The sequence below is a fragment of the Notolepis coatsorum genome (genome assembly GCF_963971535.1).
Source record: "Notolepis coatsorum genome assembly, chromosome: 2".
Lineage (NCBI taxonomy): Eukaryota > Metazoa > Chordata > Actinopteri > Aulopiformes > Paralepididae > Notolepis > Notolepis coatsorum.
The window spans coordinates 126,587,460-126,607,138 of record NC_140166.1 but is presented as its reverse complement, the minus strand read 5'-3'; positions in this window follow the sequence as shown (position 1 = coordinate 126,607,138).

Sequence of the window (19,679 nt, the reverse complement as noted above, 5' to 3'; positions counted from 1 at the left end):
ATGAAAACAGTGCAACACGACGTGGACAGGAACGGGGGGGAAACTGGAGGTATGTCGCCACGACGAGGAGAGGAAGACACACTTAAATACCCCTACAATTATCATTGAACACACCTGGCAGACCAGTCTAAAAACATAGAAACAATAACATCAACTAAACACAAAACCAAAACAGTGAACCCACATCAAACGAGGGAAGGGAAAATCAACGACAGCACACACCATGACACCACATTAATCATAGTATTAATCAAAGTCAAAACATTAGTCAGCATGTCCAAAGTGCTGGCCCGCACCGTCTGCGGGTGACCACCAGAGGGTGGTAGGAGACCATTGTTCACCTCCTGTATGTGGTCTTGATTCTCCCAGGTCTGACCTGACCTGGGCGTGTGACAGGTAACATTAAACAATGACCCAGCAAGTGAATACTGGGCCCACAACACCTAAATACAAACACTAATTAGAGCAGGGGTGGCCAACCAGTCAGAGACTAAGAGCCACAAAAAAATTACTGTGGTACCACAAAGAGCCACACCATATACCAGCGTTTCTCAACCTTTTTTTTCAGTCACGGCACCCTTCATGTGTTTATAGGTCTCACCCTCTGGCCTCTGAAGTTGCTAATGTCTTTTTTATTTGGGCCTCACAGGGTTAAAAGTACCCTGTGAGACCCACGGTTGCAAAATTACAAAATCACTTTTAGCCATTTAAAAAAATAATGTTTATTTAAAAAATGTTAAAGGGAAACTATTTTACTATTTCTTTCACTATTTGGGCACTTTTACACAATTCCTGTGAGTCTATGGAACACCTAGGTTTTTTCCAAAAAAAATTCATTGTTTTGTATTTCTAATCAAGTACTAAAAACCGCATTTTTCTACCTCAAGATCTTAAGCCGTTTTGAGGCTGGGCTCCAACCACTGTGTGGCCTGGTGCCAACTGCCACATCAACTGCCACATGATTATGCAGCTGAGAAATCTCTGACATCACAGATATGCACATTTTCAGATGACTCAGTTCAGTGAGGGTGAATATTGTGAGAGGAGAATTGGAAGAATTCGCCAATATGAGAATTAGAGACATATATCCTATTAATATAAGTCCACATAGCTAAGAAACAATGGTAAACACTGAAAAAAGCCATTTATAAGATAGTTCCCCTTTAAGCACATGTATAGTCAATTGGTCCTGTTGTTCAGCCTCACAATGCTATTTGATAGTAAATGTGTTTATATGTCCCACCCTCTGGCCTCTGAAGTTGCTAATTTCTTTTTAATTTGGGCCTCACAGGGTTAACCTCTTAAGCCCGAGATATACAGTAAAAGTGTATATTTTCAGCATTATGTTTGTTTACCAATTATTTTAACTGTTATTAGTGAAATATAAGATTATAGAAATCTCAGGGCATTGAGTCGGAAACCGGCGCATATTGACAGGAGGAAGTGGCACAGCCAAAAGTGAGTGTAGTCTTTTGAAGGAAGAGACTCAGGGCTTTCAAATTTCGAAAAACTACCCTACCCAGCTCACACCAGCCCCTGTCAATCATCTGACTTCTGGATTTACTTTTTAATTTCTCTTATTTTTTGGGATTATCTCCCACAAACCTGAACGTTATTGCCATAAAACAGAACGCAGTTAGTTTCTCTACCTTTCTGTGAACGTCTTGCAAAAAACAGTGTTGCAATATGATGAAGAATGGTGGAGAAATTTACATTATAAAAAAGATGGCAGAATTCAGTACTGTATCTACAAAACCTTCTGTTTAATCATCTTCCCTTTATTCATTTGCTTAGATTTTTCATGTCTGGTCAATTTTAGCATGGTGTTATTTACAGTCAAAGATAATTTTTTATTTTTATTTTTTAAACTTTATTTTTTTAGCGTTTATCGCTTTTCTGGTCAAGCATGACTGACAGTTGTAGGGTGAAACGGGAGAGAGAGCAGGGGGAGACATTCGGCAAATGACGGCGAGTCCGGGAATCGAACTCGGAGTCAACCAGATCCGTGACGCAGCACGGAGTCCCGCGACTCAGCGCGGTAACATGGTGTGCTACTGGAGCACCCCGATAATTTTCTTTTTTTTAAATAGAATTGATATTCTCCTTTGGTTCATTACAATTTACTCAAGCCTAGTAACAGACACACTATTTCTGACACTGATCCATATATGTCCCTAGATTCAGATACCAAGAACATGCAAATGGACCATTTAAAAAAAAATTGTAAATGTTTATTCTACGTCCTTATGGAATGAATGACATAAAAAAAAGCAAAAAAAAAAGCAAAAAAACAGAGGCCCGACGAGGGGGGGTGGGGATGCGTGTAGCTTTTTGTCAGCGGAAGAGTGCAAGAATGTGACAATGTGACCATGTGACCGCGGCAGCGCGAGAGAGCGGCAGTGCGGAAATAGGCTGTCTATTGCCATTCTCTAAGACAAACTCTAACCTTAACCAGCTCCTTAACAGCGCCTAAACTTAACCCTTCTAACCTTAACCAACTCCGAAACAATGCCTAACCTTAACCTTAATCCTAGCAAGGCTCGGAGGGCGAGCAGGGCTAGTACCGCTAACAAGGCCTCCACAGCTGATCCGGCCGTCACTACCAGCCTGGTTCCGGTCGGTGTAGCCCCGGCTGTCACCGCTTCCCCTCCGGCTTCCACGCCCAGCCCAGCCGGTCTGCGAGCTGCGGGGGCTAGGCTAACTGTGGGGCCTGAGCTAGCTGTAGGGACTAGGCTACTGGGCGCAGCTGTGCTAGCCATTGAGGCCTTGTACACTTTAGGAACTAGGCTGACCGTGAATCTTGAGCCTAAGCTAGCAGTGGGGACTGTGCTAGCTGGGGAGGCCTGGTTAGCTGCAGGGGTTAAGCTAATGGGCGGGGCTGTGCTAGCTGTGGACGTCTGGTTAGCTGCAGGAGCTAGGCTACCGGACGAGTCTGCGCTAACAATTGAGGCCTGGTTAGCTTCAGGAACTAGGCTGACCGTGAATCTTGAGCCTAAGCTAGCAGTGGGGACTGTGCTAGTTGGGGAGGCCTGGTTAGCTGCAGGGGTTAAGCTAACAGGCGGGGCTGTGCTAGCTGTGGACGTCTGGTTAGCTGCAGGAGCTAGGCTAGCAGAACGAGTCTGTGTTAGCCATTGAGGCCTGGTTAGATTCAGGAGCTAGGCTGACCGTGAGGCTTATGCTAGCTGGGAAGGCCTGGCTAGCTACAGGAGCTAGGTTAGCAGACGGGGTTGTGCTAGCTGTGGATGCCTGGCTAGCTGCGTGAGCTAAGCTAGCAGACGAGGCTCGCCTAGCTGTCTCCATGAGAGCACAGACCTTGTCAGCCATAACCCTCATCTGAGGCGCCTGTGTTGGACTCTCCTTCGTAACTTCAACCAGAAGACCCATTTAGCAGGAGAGTAGCTGGTCAGATCCCCGTCTATCATGCCATGCACGATGTCCAACGTCTCTGTGACTTTGTCCGCTGAGTTCTTGCGTGGTGGCGTCATTCTGTTACGAGTGGGGGTAGTGTGGAGAGGAGAGAGAACCCAATACTGTGGACAATGACTAATGAATGGAGGAAACGGAGAGGGCAGTTGCTCTTCTCAGATATGGTGATCTATTTATTAGCGAAACACTAGAGCCAAGAAATTAATTTACAGGAACAAACAAAACAAAAGGCACTAGATACAAAACGAACTGAAGACACGAGAAAACAAAGATGCACCAAAACGGAAATACTAAATCTACTTACAAACAGCAAGGCAAGGGAGACGACAGGAGACACGACGGGCAAGGGAACACGGAGGGATGACGCCACACAGGAAGTGGGAACAGGACACACTAATATACACAGACTAATTACAATTGAAAACACCTGGCAGGACAGTCTAAAACAGAACAATTAACATCAACTAAACACAAAAGCAATAACACAACAACACCAAAACAGGGGAACAACATCACACAAGGTAAGGGAAGGTCAACAACACACACAATGAAATTACATTACCCAAACAATTAATTACATTAAGCACATTTGTGAGAACAGACTAAATGGATGCCTGCACCGTCTGATGGTGCCCACTAGAGTGCGCCATGAAACCACTGACAGGAGGTAGGGAATGTCCAATGTCTTTCTTATCATAACAGGCCCACAAAGGGCTGGGCCTGGAGTCGTTACAGTAGGGATCTGAACCAGAGAGAGGGATCTGAACCAGAGAGAGGGATCTGAACCAGAGGAAGACCCTGTTCAGAAGAGAGGGATCTGAACCAGAGGAAGACCCTGTTCAGAAGAGAGGGATCTGAACCAGAGGAAGACCCTGTTCAGAAGAGAGGGATCTGAACCAGAGGAAGACCATGTTCAGAAGAGAGGGATCTGGCGGCTAGGTGGTGCAGTGGGAAAGGCGCTCACCACCAATGCAGGAGACGCTGGGTTCGAGCCCAGCTCTCCGCATTGCTATCAGCTTGGCTGGTCGTTCATACTAATACAATTGGCAGTATTAGGGGGTGGGAAGCTGATGGGTGGGGATCGGACGTTGTGGACAGCGACTCCTACAGGTCGGTTGGTGCGCCTGCGCAGCAGAATCAGGAAGCAACGGGGGCGGCGTGCCCTCCAAACGCAGACCCCCGACACTGAGAGATTGCGCTGTGCAGGTGAAAAGATGTGACTGCTGCTTCCTCGAGTACTGGAGGGGACACGTGATGTAAGGCTTACGGCCCTAGCACACTGAACGCGCACAAATTTCACGCACGGGTTCCGCGCGGGATCGCGCGCCTGGCCAGGCACACCTCCGACGACTTGAGCGAGCGGAAGCGCACATTTACATTGGGACAGCTGTAAATGCCTAGTCTATATGCGAAGTCAGTCCCCGTTTGAAGATTTGTTTAAGATTTCCAGTTCCAGTGTTCTATTGTCCATTTTGCATGTATAACCCGTTATTATATAATTAATTAGTATGTTAGAATTCATTTTAGAATGATGATCAGTGTGACTGTACTCCTGAAAGAGCAGCGTGGAGCCCCAGCAGCAGCAAGAGCTCTCTCTCTCTCTCTCTCTCTCTCTCTCTCTCTCTCTCTCTCTCTCTCTCTCTCTCTCTCTCTCTCTCCTCTCTCTCTTTCCCTCTCTCTCTCCCTCTCTCGCTCTCTCTCTCTCTCCCTCTCTCGCTCTCTCTCTCTCCCTCTCTCTCGCTCTCTCTCTATCCCCCCCCCCTCTCCCCCCCCCCCTCTCTCTCTGTCTCTGTCGGGACAGACAGGCAACCAGATATAGACAGATAGACAAACAAACAAACAAACAAACAAACAGACAGACAGACAGACAGACAGACAGACAGACAGACAGACAGACAGACAGACAGACAGACAGACAGACAGACAGACAGACAGACAGACAGACAGACAGACAGACAGACAGACAGACAGACAGGCAACCAGATATGACAGATAGACAAACAGACAGACAGACAGGGCGGGGTACTAACTATGGTAATATGGTTTATTTGCATTGGGAAAGATACAGACACATTAGCTGGTTGAACAACATCTATTGAAAGATAGAGAGAAAACGAGAGAGAAAGAGAGAAAGAAAGGCAGGGAGAATAAAGAGAGAGAGAATCTGCAATCTGCAATCTGTTAATAAAATATACACTGATATCAAGCCTACTGGTTGCTGTTCAATCATAATAATAATAATAATAATCATAATCATAATTACCATAATTAGCTGTCAGGAAACAAATAAAACGTTTGTCATTATAGGTGACAAGGTGGATTGACTTAATGACTGCTATTATTATTATTATTATTATTATTATTATTATTATTATTATTATTATTATTATTATTATTATTATTATTATTATTATTATTATTATTATTATTATTATGCAACATTGTAGGTTATAGTTATAGGTATAAACAAACATACAGACAGTGTGCACAGTAGCGTCCGTTAAAGGATAACTCCACTATTTTGGGAAATTAGCTTATTTAACATCTTCCCTGGAGTTAGACAAGAAGATGCATACCTTTTTTGTCTCTGTGCGTGCATTTTAGCTTTGGGAATAGATGCTCCGTTAGCATAGCTTAGCTTCATCACTGGAAGTGGGGGAGGACAGTAGCCTTACAGTGCCTTACAGTGTATTGCAAGGTCTGACATTGACCAAACTTGATATGCATGACCTTGGTGGGCTCTAGGTCAACTCCTGAAAAGGGGGTCAATGTCAGACCTTGCAATCAAAAGTTAGGGGCGCACTGAAATTATGGCAAGGGTTATTAGCCCCCTAACTTTTGATTGCAAAGTCTGACATTGACCCCCTTTTCTAGGTCAACTCCTGAAAAGGGGGTCAATGTCAGACTTTGCAATCAAAAGTGATGAAGCTAAGCTATGCTAACGGAGCATCTATTCCCAAAGCTAAAATGCACGCACAGAGACAAAAAAGGTATGCATCTTCTTGTCTAACTCCAGGGAAGATGTTAAATAAGCTAATTTCCCAAAATAGTGGAGTTATCCTTTAACATGGGAGCGGAAGTGAAGAGGCAGCCGCCCGTCCGTCCGTCCGTGTTCATTCGTCAGCAGTGTGCTCGTCCACATGGCAGCCGGCTTGTGGGAGGCGTGGCCTAACAGCGTTTGAGACAGGGGAGGGTAGAATTGGACGATACGAAATTGGGATGGGAGAAAATAGAAAATGGGAGAAAAAGTAGATAAAAAAAAAAGAAGAGAGGGATCTGAACCAGAGGAAGACCATGTTCAGAAGAGAGGGATTTATTTATGTTATTTATTAACCCCTTGGGGAAATCCAGATTCCAGATAGCAGCACGGGGAAGGGAGGTACAGGCAGAATAGGTAATAATAATAGAACATAGAACATAGTGATATAACATGGTAAATGGTGCATTTATATACACAAGACTTGTGTCGAGAAAACATGAAGAAGAGGAATGTCAGGGGTGCCAGAGTGGCGCACCGCACACAGCACTACGGTACAACACGGCCGACCCGGGTTCGACTCCCGGACCCGGTGATCTTTGTCGAATGTCTTTCCCGGTCTATCTCCCATTCCTTCTCTCTCTCTCGCTCTCTCTCTCTCTCTCTCTCTCTCTCTCTCTCTCTCTCTCTCTACTGGACTGCCCGGTAGCAAAAATCAATAAAAACCTACAAAAACATAACTTGTCCAAAAAGGACAAGTAACATTTTAAAGAACAGGAATGTCTGGTGACACTTTATAATGCTGCCTGTGTTTACAGGGTTAATGTAACACTTTATAATACATATAATGCGTCTGTAATGAGTCTGTAATGAGAGTCTGTGTTACGTTCTGGACACCGACCTCGGTCGGTGACCACCCACTTTCCTGGCATATGTCACTGGGCTTGTCACCTGTCATTTCCCTGTCAATTAGTGCTGTCACTTAGGGGTGGTTCCTGATTGGCTGTCACGGGGGTGTGTGTGGAATGTTGGTATTTGGTCTCTATTTAACATACCTCTCTTCTGCTTGTCCATTGTCAGGTCTTCACTAATTGCGTTCGGGGATAACGCGGACGGTTCTACTGTGGACCTCCAATAAGCTCCCATTTACCTTATCTTACACTTGTGCTTTTAGCACTTGTTCTCTCTTAGAATTTACTCTGTGTTCTTACTATTAAAGTCGAACCTGTTCAAGAGTAAACACTCTCTGTCTCTGTGATTGCCTTCAACCATTGGAATTCACCTACCTGCATTCTGACAGAAGACCTGACCATCAGAATTCCATGGAGGCCATCATGGAGATGCTCCGGACGCAGGGAGCAGCCCAGACACGGATGGAGGAACATCAGCAGCTGGTCAGCGCCGAGTTAATCCGACTCAATGGGGTCGTCGGATCATCCCAAGCGGTGGCGCAGTCGGCGTTGGCCACAGCTCGACAAGCCCAAGAAGGAGTGGCTGGTGTGCAGTCGGCGGCGGGGGAAGCAGCGCTCCACGCAGAGGAAAGTCGGGGGGGGTTCGGGGTCCAGGAGCGGTCCCGCGAACCACATCTGCAGGCGCCCGCTCGCTATGACGGATCACCGGATGGTTGTCGGGAATTCATCACCCAGTGTCTACTCGTTTTCCGGCTGCAACCACGATCATTTCCATCGGAGACAGCGCAGGTAGCGTATATTATCACACTGCTCACCGGCGAAGCTCTCTCCTGGGCTACGGCGGAATTAGAGGCAGGGGCGATAATCTGCGACAGTCTGGACACCTTTACCCGGGAATTGAGAAGAGTATTCGATACTTCCCGGGTACTCTCGATCTTCGAGGCTGGTGGTCGTCTTCTCGACTGCCGGCAGGGCCTCCGCACAGTTGCAGCTTATGCTATCAAATTTCGGATCTTGGCTCGGGAGACAGCTTGGGCGGAGAACGTCTGCGTGGTTCTGTTCGTCAGGGGACTCTCAGCGCGGATGCGAGATGCTCTCTCCGCGCGTGAGATCCCCGAGCAGCTGGAAGTGCTGATCAACACCACCATCAAGATGGATAATCGGCACCGGGAGAGGGAGAAGGAGCATGTCAACAACACCCAGCCCCAGGTATGTTTTCCTTCTTCTCCTGGTGTTGATAATTCCATGCATTACACGAGTGGGCCACTGGGTGATGAATCCATGCAGCTTGGAGCGCTGTCGCTCTCGGACGACGAGAGGCAGCGCTTCATCAAAGAGCGACGCTGCTTCCGGTGCGGCCGCACCGGTCACCGCTTCGGCAGCTGTCGGGTCCAGGCTGTATCGGCTCGGCGCCAATCGGGGATGGAAGGTGCGCCGTCGGGCCTCGAGAGGGCGCCAGCAGGTGGGCTCATTCCTGCCAAGACCACGGATTCTCGCACATTTTTTGAGGTGGCGATCAACTGTGGGGGTGACATTAGGGGAACTAAGGCTCTCATTGACTCAGGGGCGGCGGGCAACTTTATTCACATGGGACTGGTGAAGGAGTGGGGAACCCCGGTGGAGGACTTAGGGGTTCCCTTACCAGTCTATGCCCTGGACGGTCGGCCCCTGGGCAGTGGGAGCGTCACCCAGCGCACAGTTCCCTTACACATCCGGGTGGAGGGTGGGGAGTGGGAATGGGTTACTTTTTTTGTCATCTTTTCCCCCTATTCTGTCATGGTGTTGGGTCATCCCTGGTTGTCGTCATGTGTTCGTGTCATTAATTGGAGCACGGGCGAACTCTCAACGGCGGCCGACGTCAAGTCGATCGTCAGCGGGAGTTTGCCCAAACCCTTGTCTCCCCCCCCCTCTTCTCTTTTGTCTCCTCCCTCTTTCTCCAGGATGGTGGGGAGCGTGGCAGATTCTGATCTACCCTCTAATCCCGATTTAATAGGGGTGCCTGAGATCTATTGGGACCTGGCGGACGTTTTTAGCAAGACGCGTGCTAAAGCACTTCCGCCTCATAGATCATACGACTGTCCCATTAATCTTCTACCCGGTACCTCCCCGCCTCGCGGGCGAATGTTCTCTCTCTCACGCCCCGAAACCTTGGCCATGAACACCTACATAGAGGAGGCATTGCTTGCGGGGCACATACGCCCTTCCACTTCCCCTGCCGGCGCTGGCTTCTTTTTTGTTGATAAAAAGGATGGGGATCAGCGCCCATGCATTGATTATAGGGGATTGAATGACGTTTCCATCAAGAACCGATATCCTTTACCCCTCATGGACACGGCCTTTGAGTGCTTACAGGGGGCACAGGTCTTTTCTAAACTTGACTTACGTAATGCATACAACCTGGTCAGGATTAGAGAGGGAGACAAGTGGAAGACTGCATTTAACACACCCAATGGGCACTATGAGTATTTGGTCATGCCCTTTGGTTTGGCTAATGCTCCGGCAGTCTTCCAAGCCCTGGTTAACGACGTGCTGCGAGACTTGATTGGGGTGTCGGTGTTTGTCTACTTAGATGATATCCTGATTTTTTCTCGCGATATGGTGCAACACCAAATGCATGTTCGGGAGGTGCTAGACCGTCTCCTCAAGCATCAACTATTCGTTAAGGCTGAGAAGTGTGTGTTTCACACGGACACCGTGTCCTTCCTGGGCTTTGTGTTGACGAAGGGCGATCTGCGCATGGATCCAGCCAAGGTGAGTGCAGTTTTGGACTGGCCACGGCCTTCGTCGCTCAAGGGGTTACAACGGTTTTTGGGCTTTGCAAATTTTTACAGGCGCTTTATTCGCAATTTTAGCGCCTTAGCCAATCCCTTAACAGCTCTCACTAAGGCCTCTCTCCCTGGCTTTGAATGGTCGCCTAGGGCTGAGTGGGCCTTCTGCGATCTTAAACGTCGTTTTACATCCGCTCCTGTATTGATCCGCCATGACGCGGAGGTTCCGTTCATTGTGGAGGTGGATGCCTCTGACGTCGCGGTGGGGGGGGTGCTCTCTCAGAGATGCTTAAAGGATGGGAAAGTGCACCCGTGTGCTTTTTTTTCTCGCCGTCTGTCACCAGCCGAGCGTAATTACGACGTGGGTAATCGGGAGTTATTGGCGATCAAATTGGCACTGGAGGAGTGGAGACATTGGTTGGAGGGGGCGGCACATCCTTTCATTATTTGGACTGACCATAAGAACTTGGCTTACATCCAAGGGGCTAAACGCCTTAACGCTCGCCAGGCCAGGTGGACGTTGTTCTTCACACGATTTCGATATACCATCTCCTATAGACCCGGCTCCAAGAATATCAAACCTGACGCGTTGTCGCGCCAGTTTGATCTTCCTGGGCGGGAGGAGCAGCCCCATCCCATTATTCCACCGGCCTTGATTTTGGCACCCGTGTCTTGGGGCATAGAGAAGGTGGTAAGGTCGGCGCTAACGCGGGAGCCCGATCCTGGTGGGGGTCCTCCGGGACGGTCGTATGTTCCCAAGGTGGCGCGCTCACGCTTGCTACAGTGGGCACATGCGTCATCCCTCACCAGCCACCCAGGGGCAACCAGGACCCTGGAATTTATCCGTAGGAGGTTCTGGTGGCCGACAGTGGAGGGGGATACGCGTTCCTTTGTGGCGGCCTGTCCGGTGTGCGCACGTAGTAAGACCTCTCGACGGGCACCGGCGGGTCTCCTCCGACCACTTCCTATTCCTAAACGACCCTGGTCACACATATCTCTGGACTTTATTTCTGGTCTTCCCCTTTCGGACGGATTCACCACCATTTTGGTGGTGGTGGATCGGTTCTCTAAGGCGGCTCACTTTGTCCCTCTCCCCAAGCTTCCTTCGGCCCGGGAGACTGCTGATTTAATTATACAGCATGTCTTTCGGGTCCACGGGCTGCCAGTAGATATCGTGTCGGACCGGGGTCCTCAGTTCGCCTCCAGGTTCTGGAAGGCGTTTGCCGCCGGCCTCGGCGCCTCTGTCAGTCTGTCGTCTGGGTTCCATCCACAGTCGAACGGGCAGACGGAGAGGGTCAACCAGGATTTGGAGGGGGTCTTGAGGTGTTACGTTGCCGGTAGTCCGGCAACGTGGAGTAGGAGGTTGGCTTGGGCTGAGTACGCGCATAATACCCTTCTCTCCTCTTCTACCGGTATGTCTCCCTTTCAGTGCCAGTATGGTTTTCAACCTCCTCTGTTTCCCGAGCAGGAGCAGGAGGCGGAGGTGCCCTCGGCCCAGGCACATGTGGCTCGCTGTCGCAGGACGTGGAAACAGGTTCGGAAGGCGCTACAGAAGGTTTCGGTTAGTACCCAACGGCAGGCTAACCGTAAGCGTCGTCCGGCTCCAGTTTACCGTCCAGGGCAGCGGGTTTGGCTTTCCACCCGGGATCTCCCTCTCCGGGTGGAATCCAAGAAGCTGGCTCCTCGCTTTATAGGACCATTTAAAGTGATTCATCGGGTTAATCCAGTGGCTTACAAGCTACGACTTCCGAGCTCTATGCGGGTTCATCCGACGTTTCATGTGTCCCTGTTGAAGCCATTCCTCTCATCGCCCTTGGCCCCGCCACTGCCTGTGGTTCCTCCGCCCCGGTTTATTGGCGGTCAACCCATTTACACGGTGCGGAGGATACTGGGTTGTAGGCGGAGGGGTAGGGGGTTTCAGTTCTTGGTGGATTGGGAGGGGTACGGGATAGAAGAGCGTTCTTGGGTGCCTCAAAGGGATATTTTAGATCCCAGCCTGATCGTTGATTTCCGGCGGCTGAATCCCGAGGCTCCTAGGTGAACGTCTGGTGCCGTTCGTCGGGGGAGGGTACTGTTACGTTCTGGACACCGACCTCGGTCGGTGACCACCCACTTTCCTGGCATATGTCACTGGGCTTGTCACCTGTCATTTCCCTGTCAATTAGTGCTGTCACTTAGGGGTGGTTCCTGATTGGCTGTCACGGGGGTGTGTGTGGAATGTTGGTATTTGGTCTCTATTTAACATACCTCTCTTCTGCTTGTCCATTGTCAGGTCTTCACTAATTGCGTTCGGGGATAACGCGGACGGTTCTACTGTGGACCTCCAATAAGCTCCCATTTACCTTATCTTACACTTGTGCTTTTAGCACTTGTTCTCTCTTAGAATTTACTCTGTGTTCTTACTATTAAAGTCGAACCTGTTCAAGAGTAAACACTCTCTGTCTCTGTGATTGCCTTCAACCATTGGAATTCACCTACCTGCATTCTGACAAGTCTGTAATGAGAGTCTGTAATGAGTCTGTAATGAGAGTCTGTAATGAGTCTGTAATGAGTCTGTAATGAGTCTGTAATAAGTCTGTAATGAGTCTGTAATGAGTCTGTAATGAGTCTGTAATGAGAGTCTGTAATGAGTCTGTAATGAGTCTGTAATGAGAGTCTGTAATGAGTCTGTAATGAGAGTCTGTAATGAGAGTCTGTAATGAGTCTGTAATGAGTCTGTAATGAGAGTCTGTAATGAGTCTGTAATGAGAGTCTGTAATGAGTCTGTAATGAGTCTGTAATGAGTCTGTAATGAGAGTCTGTAATGAGTCTGTAATGAGTCTGTAATGAGTCTGTAATGAGAGTCTGTAATGAGTCTGTAATGAGAGTCTGTAATGAGAGTCTGTATTGAGAGTCTGTAATGAGTCTGTAATGAGTCTGTAATGAGTCTGTAATGAGTCTGTATTGAGAGTCTGTAATGAGAGTCTGTAATGAGAGTCTGTATTGAGAGTCTGTAATGAGTCTGTAATGAGAGTCTGTAATGAGTCTGTAATGAGAGTCTGTAATGAGAGTCTGTATTGAGAGTCTGTAATGAGTCTGTAATGAGTCTGTAATGAGTCTGTAATGAGTCTGTATTGAGAGTCTGTAATGAGAGTCTGTAATGAGAGTCTGTATTGAGAGTCTGTAATGAGTCTGTAATGAGAGTCTGTAATGAGTCTGTAATGAGTCTGTAATGAGAGTCTGTAATGAGTCTGTAATGAGAGTCTGTATTGAGAGTCTGTAATGAGAGTCTGTATTGAGAGTCTGTAATGAGTCTGTAATGAGAGTCTGTAATGAGTCTGTAATGAGTCTGTAATGAGAGTCTGTAATGAGTCTGTAATGAGAGTCTGTAATGAGAGTCTGTAATGAGTCTGTAATGAGAGTCTGTAATGAGTCTGTAATGAGTCTGTAATGAGAGTCTGTAATGAGTCTGTAATGAGAGTATGTAATGAGAGTCTGTAATGAGTCTGTAATGAGAGTCTGTAATGAGAGTCTGTAATGAGTCTGTAATGAGAGTCTGTAATGAGTCTGTAATGAGTCTGTAATGAGTCTGTAATGAGAGTCTGTAATGAGTCTGTAATGAGTCTGTAATGAGTCTGTAATGAGAGTCTGTAATGAGTCTGTAATTAGTCTGTAATGAGAGTCTGTAATGAGTCTGTAATGAGTCTGTAATGAGTCTGTAATGAGAGTCTGTAATGAGAGTCTGTAATGAGAGTCTGTAATGAGTCTGTAATGAGTCTGTAATGAGAGTCTGTAATGAGAGTCTGTAATGAGAGTCTGTAATGAGTCTGTAATGAGTCTGTAATGAGTCTGTAATGAGTCTGTAATGAGTCTGTAATGAGTCTGTAATGAGAGTCTGTAATGAGTCTGTAATGAGAGTCTGTAATGAGTCTGTAATGAGTCTGTAATGAGAGTCTGTAATGAGTCTGTAATGAGAGTCTGTAATGAGTCTGTAATGAGTCTGTAATGAGAGTCTGTAATGAGTCTGTAATGAGAGTCTGTAATGAGTCTGTAATGAGTCTGTAATGAGAGTCTGTAATGAGAGTCTGTAATGAGTCTGTAATGAGAGTCTGTAATGAGTCTGTAATGAGTCTGTAATGAGTCTGTAATGAGAGTCTGTAATGAGTCTGTAATGAGAGTCTGTAATGAGAGTCTGTAATGAGTCTGAGTCTGTAATGAGAGTCTGTAATGAGAGTCTGTAATGAGTCTGTAATGAGAGTCTGTAATGAGTCTGTAATGAGTCTGCAATGAGTCTGTATTGAGAGTCTGTAATGAGTCTGTAATGAGAGTCTGTAATGAGAGTCTGTAATGAGAGTCTGTAATGAGAGTATGTAATGAGAGTCTGTAATGAGAGTCTGTAATGAGTCTGTAATGAGAGTCTGTAATGAGTCTGTAATGAGAGTCTGTAATGAGAGTCTGTAATGAGTCTGTAATGAGAGTCTGTAATGAGTCTGTAATGAGAGTCTGTAATGAGAGTCTGTAATGAGTCTGTAATGAGTCTGTAATGAGTCTGTAATGAGTCTGTAATGAGAGTCTGTAATGAGAGTCTGTAATGAGTCTGTAATGAGAGTCTGTAATGAGAGTCTGTAATGAGAGTCTGTAATGAGTCTGTAATGAGAGTCTGTAATGAGTCTGTAATGAGAGTCTGTAATGAGAGTCTGTAATGAGTCTGTAATGAGTCTGTAATGAGTCTGTAATGAGTCTGTAATGAGTCTGTAATGAGTCTGTAATGAGAGTCTGTAATGAGTCTGTAATGAGTCTGTAATGAGAGTCTGTAATGAGAGTCTGTAATGAGTCTGTAATGAGAGTCTGTAATGAGAGTCTGTAATGAGTCTGTAATGAGTCTGTAATGAGAGTCTGTAATGAGTCTGTAATGAGAGTCTGTAATGAGTCTGTAATGAGTCTGTAATGAGAGTCTGTAATGAGTCTGTAATGAGAGTCTGTAATGAGAGTCTGTAATGAGAGTCTGTAATGAGTCTGTAATGAGTCTGTAATGAGTCTGTAATGAGTCTGTAATGAGAGTCTGTAATGAGAGTCTGTAATGAGTCTGTAATGAGTCTGTAATGAGAGTCTGTAATGAGTCTGTAATGAGAGTCTGTAATGAGAGTCTGTAATGAGTCTGTAATGAGAGTCTGTAATGAGAGTCTGTAATGAGAGTCTGTAATGAGTCTGTAATGAGTCTGTAATGAGAGTCTGTAATGAGAGTCTGTAATGAGAGTCTGTAATGAGAGTCTGTAATGAGTCTGTAATGAGTCTGTAATGAGAGTCTGTAATGAGTCTGTAATGAGTCTGTAATGAGAGTCTGTAATGAGTCTGTAATGAGTCTGTAATGAGTCTGTAATGAGTCTGTAATGAGTCTGTAATGAGTCTGTAATGAGAGTCTGTAATGAGAGTCTGTAATGAGTCTGTAATGAGTCTGTAATGAGTCTGTAATGACAGTCTGTGCGACAGGTAGTGAAGTCACAGACAGTCACAAAGACCCCCCTCCGCCCCCCCCCCCCTCCTACAGTGTGTTCCCAGGAGCTTGTTTTATGATGATTTAAGACTGTATTAAAATGAAATGCAATTATTTGAAAGTACGACAGAAAAAAGAAAGAGAGCAAGGAGGAGGAAGTGGAATGAACCAGACTGAATCTGTCACTGCGTTTTCTTTTTTATTCTAAGTGGACATGGCTATCAAACTGATACGTGTAATTGCCCCCCCCCCCCACCAGACAAGTATGGGCTCAGATCCATGTATCTTTGATAGGCCCTGGCATATTTTTACCCTTTTCTTTTTTTCTGGTCAGTGATCAATGGCTCCTTAGGTGTGGAGGAACAGCAGCTGTACATCACTGCACCTCCAGCTGGGGGCCTTAGACACCTCCAGCCGGGGGCCTTAGACACCTCCACCTGGGGGCCTTAGACACCTCCACCTGGGGGCCTTAGACACCTCCAGCTGGGGGCCTTAGACACCTCCAGCCGGGGGCCTTAGACACCTCCAGCTGGGGGCCTTAGACACCTCCAGCCGGGGGCCTTAGACACCTCCAGCTGGGGGCCTTAGACACCTCCAGCTGGGGGCCTTAGACACCTTCAGCCGGGGGCCTTAGACACCTCCAGCTGGGGGCCTTAGACACCTCCAGCTGGGGACCTTAGACACCTCCAGCTGGGGGCCTTAGACACCTCCAGCTGGGGGCCTTAGACACCTCCAGCTGGGGGCCTTAGACACCTCCAGCTGGGGACCAGACACCTCCAGCTGGGGGCCTTAGACACCTCCAGCTGGGGGCCTTAGACACCTCCAGCTGGGGGCCTTAGACACCTCCAGCTGGGGGCCTTAGACACCTCCAGCCGGGGGCCTTAGACACCTCCAGCTGGGGGCCTTAGACACCTCCAGCTGGGGGCCTTAGACACCTCCAGCCGGGGGACCAGACACCTCCAGCTGGGGGCCTTAAACACCTCCAGCTGGGGGCCTTAGACACCTCCAGCTGGGGGCCTTAGACACCTCCAGCCGGGGGACCAGACACCTCCAGCTGGGGGCCTTAGACACCTCCAGCCGGGGGCCTTAGACACCTCCAGCCGGGGGCCTTAGACACCTCCAGCTGGGGGCCTTAGACACCTCCAGCTGGGGGCCTTAGACACCTCCAGCTGGGGGATCAGACACCTCCAGCCGGGGGCCTTAGACACCTCCAGCCGGGGGCCTTAGACACCTCCAGCTGGGGGCCTTAGACACCTCCAGCCGGGGGACCAGACACCTCCAGCTGGGGGACCAGACACCTCCAGCCGGGGGCCTTAGACACCTCCAGCTGGGGGCCTTAGACACCTCCAGCTGGGGACCTTAGACACCTCCAGCCGGGGGCCTTAGACACCTCCAGCTGGGGGCCTTAGACACCTCCAGCCGGGGGCCTTAGACACCTCCAGCCGGGGGCCTTAGACACCTCCAGCCGGGGGCCTTAGACACCTCCAGCTGGGGGCCTTAGACACCTCCAGCTGGGGGCCTTAGACACCTCCAGCCGGGGGCCTTAGACACCTCCAGCCGGGGGGACCAGACACCTCCAGCCGGGGGCCTTAGACACCTCCAGCTGGGGGCCTTAGACACCTCCAGCTGGGGGCCTTAGACACCTCCAGCCGGGGGCCTTAGACACCTCCAGCCGGGGGGACCAGACACCTCCAGCCGGGGGCCTTAGACACCTCCAGCTGGGGGCCTTAGACACCTCCAGCTGGGCCAAGAACACGCTGTTAAAGGAGACATGTTCAACAAGGTCTTTGGTCTTTAAGGTCCTAAACATGTCTTTGAGGTCCTAAACATTTCTTTAAGGTCCTAAACATGCCTTTAAGGTCCTAACCATGTCTTTGAGGTCCTAAACATGTCTTTAAGGTCCTAAACATGTCTTTGAGGTCCTAAACATGTCTGTCTTTGAGGTCCTAACCATGTCTTTGAGGTCCTAAACATGTCTTTAAGGTCCTAACCATGTCGTTGAGGTCCTAAACATGTCTTTGAGGTCCTAAACATTTCTTTAAGGTCCTAAACATGCCTTTAAGGTCCTAACCATGTCTTTGAGGTCCTAAACATGTCTTTAAGGTTCTAAACATGTCTTTAAGGTCCTAACCATGTCTTTGAGGTCCTAAACATGTCTTTGAGGTCCTAAACATGTCGTTGAGGTCCTAAACATGTCTTTAAGGTCCTAAACATGTCTTTAAGGTCCTAAACATGTCTTTGAGGTCCTAAACATGTCTTTAAGGTCCTAAACATGTCTTTAAGGTCCTAAACATGCCTTCAAGGTCCTAAACATGTCTTTAAGGTCCTAAACATGTCTTTGATGTCCTAAACATGTCTTTGAGGTCCTAAACATGTCTTTAAGGTCCTAAACATGTCTTTGAGGCCCTAAACATGTCTTTAAGGTCCTAAACATGTCTTTAAGGTCCTAAACATGTCTTTGAGGTCCTAAACATGTCTTTAAGGTCCTAAACATGTCGTTGAGGTCCTAAACATGTCTTTAAGGTCCTAAACATGTCTTTAAGGTCCTAAACATGTCGTTGAGGTCCTAAACATGCCTTCAAGGTCCTAAACATGTCTTTAAGGTCCTAAACATGTCTTTAAGGTCCTAAACATCTAAACATGTCTTTGATGTCCTAAACATGTCTTTAAGGTCCTAAACATGTCTTTGAGGCCCTAAACATGTCTTTAAGGTCCTAAACATGTCTATGAGGTCCTAAACATGTCTTTGATGGCCAATAAACATGTCTTTCAGGTCTTAAGTGTTACGAGTGCAGGTAAGCAAATGTGAGTCCAGTTGTGGAGGAAATAATGTGAGTCGGAGAGAATGGTTGCTCTTTCTTTGAGGTGTCATTTAGTGTAAGAACACAGAGCAACAGAGAATCCAGGAAAAGACGCCGAGCGTCAACTTGAGAGAAAGGGTAGATACAGCAGATATTTCTAGAGTGAGAAGGTCAGCAATATCTCCAACTCCCTCCACACGATCAACAGTCTGAAACCTCGACAGGGGCAGAGAGAAACAACGAGTGAATAAATAGTCAAAACTCAAACATTCCAATGCATCAATCAGTGACAGGTAATTGACAGCTCGTGACAGTGGTGGTGACAGAACAATCAGTGACACATCAGGAATAGGGCGTGACCAACAGTGAGTGCAGATACCAACCACCAGGTGAATTAACTCCAGAATGACAGTAGGGTTCCTAAGACAAGAACCCTGAACGTTACACTTAAGAGGTTAAGTAAAGGAACTGTGTACTTCTTCCACCACTAGCAGCCTCAATACCCCTTTGTTTCAGTCCTGTTCTCAATGGGCTTCTGTGCCCGTAACAAGCGATCTGCTTTTATCGTACAAATACAAATACGAATGATTGTACAGTAGCAGTGGTGTTCAAGCTTTACCGTTGAACAGAATTCAGATGCAACTTTCAGACGAGACATTGCAGATCAAATATGACTCAATGTCCAGCAATAGCATAGCACTTTTTTTTGTGTCAGAACCATACTATAAGTAAAAAACAGAACATTTACATGCAAGTCGCCATCTTGTACACGCACATTTTATCAAGATATCTTCACACACATGTACACTTATTTGCCTAGAGTTCGCCTAGAGTTTCTCACATTTTTGAGAAAACAAAAAAAAAAACGTGTTGTTTTCTTGCAGAATGCAATTGTTTAAGAATATCCAATACAATACACTGCTTTTGGTTTCTGTATCTTATCTTGCAGACAGACTGAATAGGTGCAAATAGGAGGTTTCTCATCATCCAAAGTGAAAAAAACGTGAAATCTAAAATGTTGTAGATAGGAGGTTTTGCGTTTCAGCCGTGGATAATGTATTCTCTCTGTCTGGCTCTCCCCCCCCCCGAGCCCCAGATGAACTCATAACTTAACGCGGAGCGGCAGAGAGGATGTTCTAAAGTTTTAAAGCCTCTCGCTGCCTCCACCCCCTCAGCCTGAGGCACAGTGACACACAGAGAGTGGTTTCTGAACGGAGTATTATTCATAGATACAACCCTCGCACTCTCTGACTGGTTCCTGCTCCACTAACACCCACACACTCCCTTGACACGCGTCCTTTAAGTTGTTCCCTTTTCATTTTT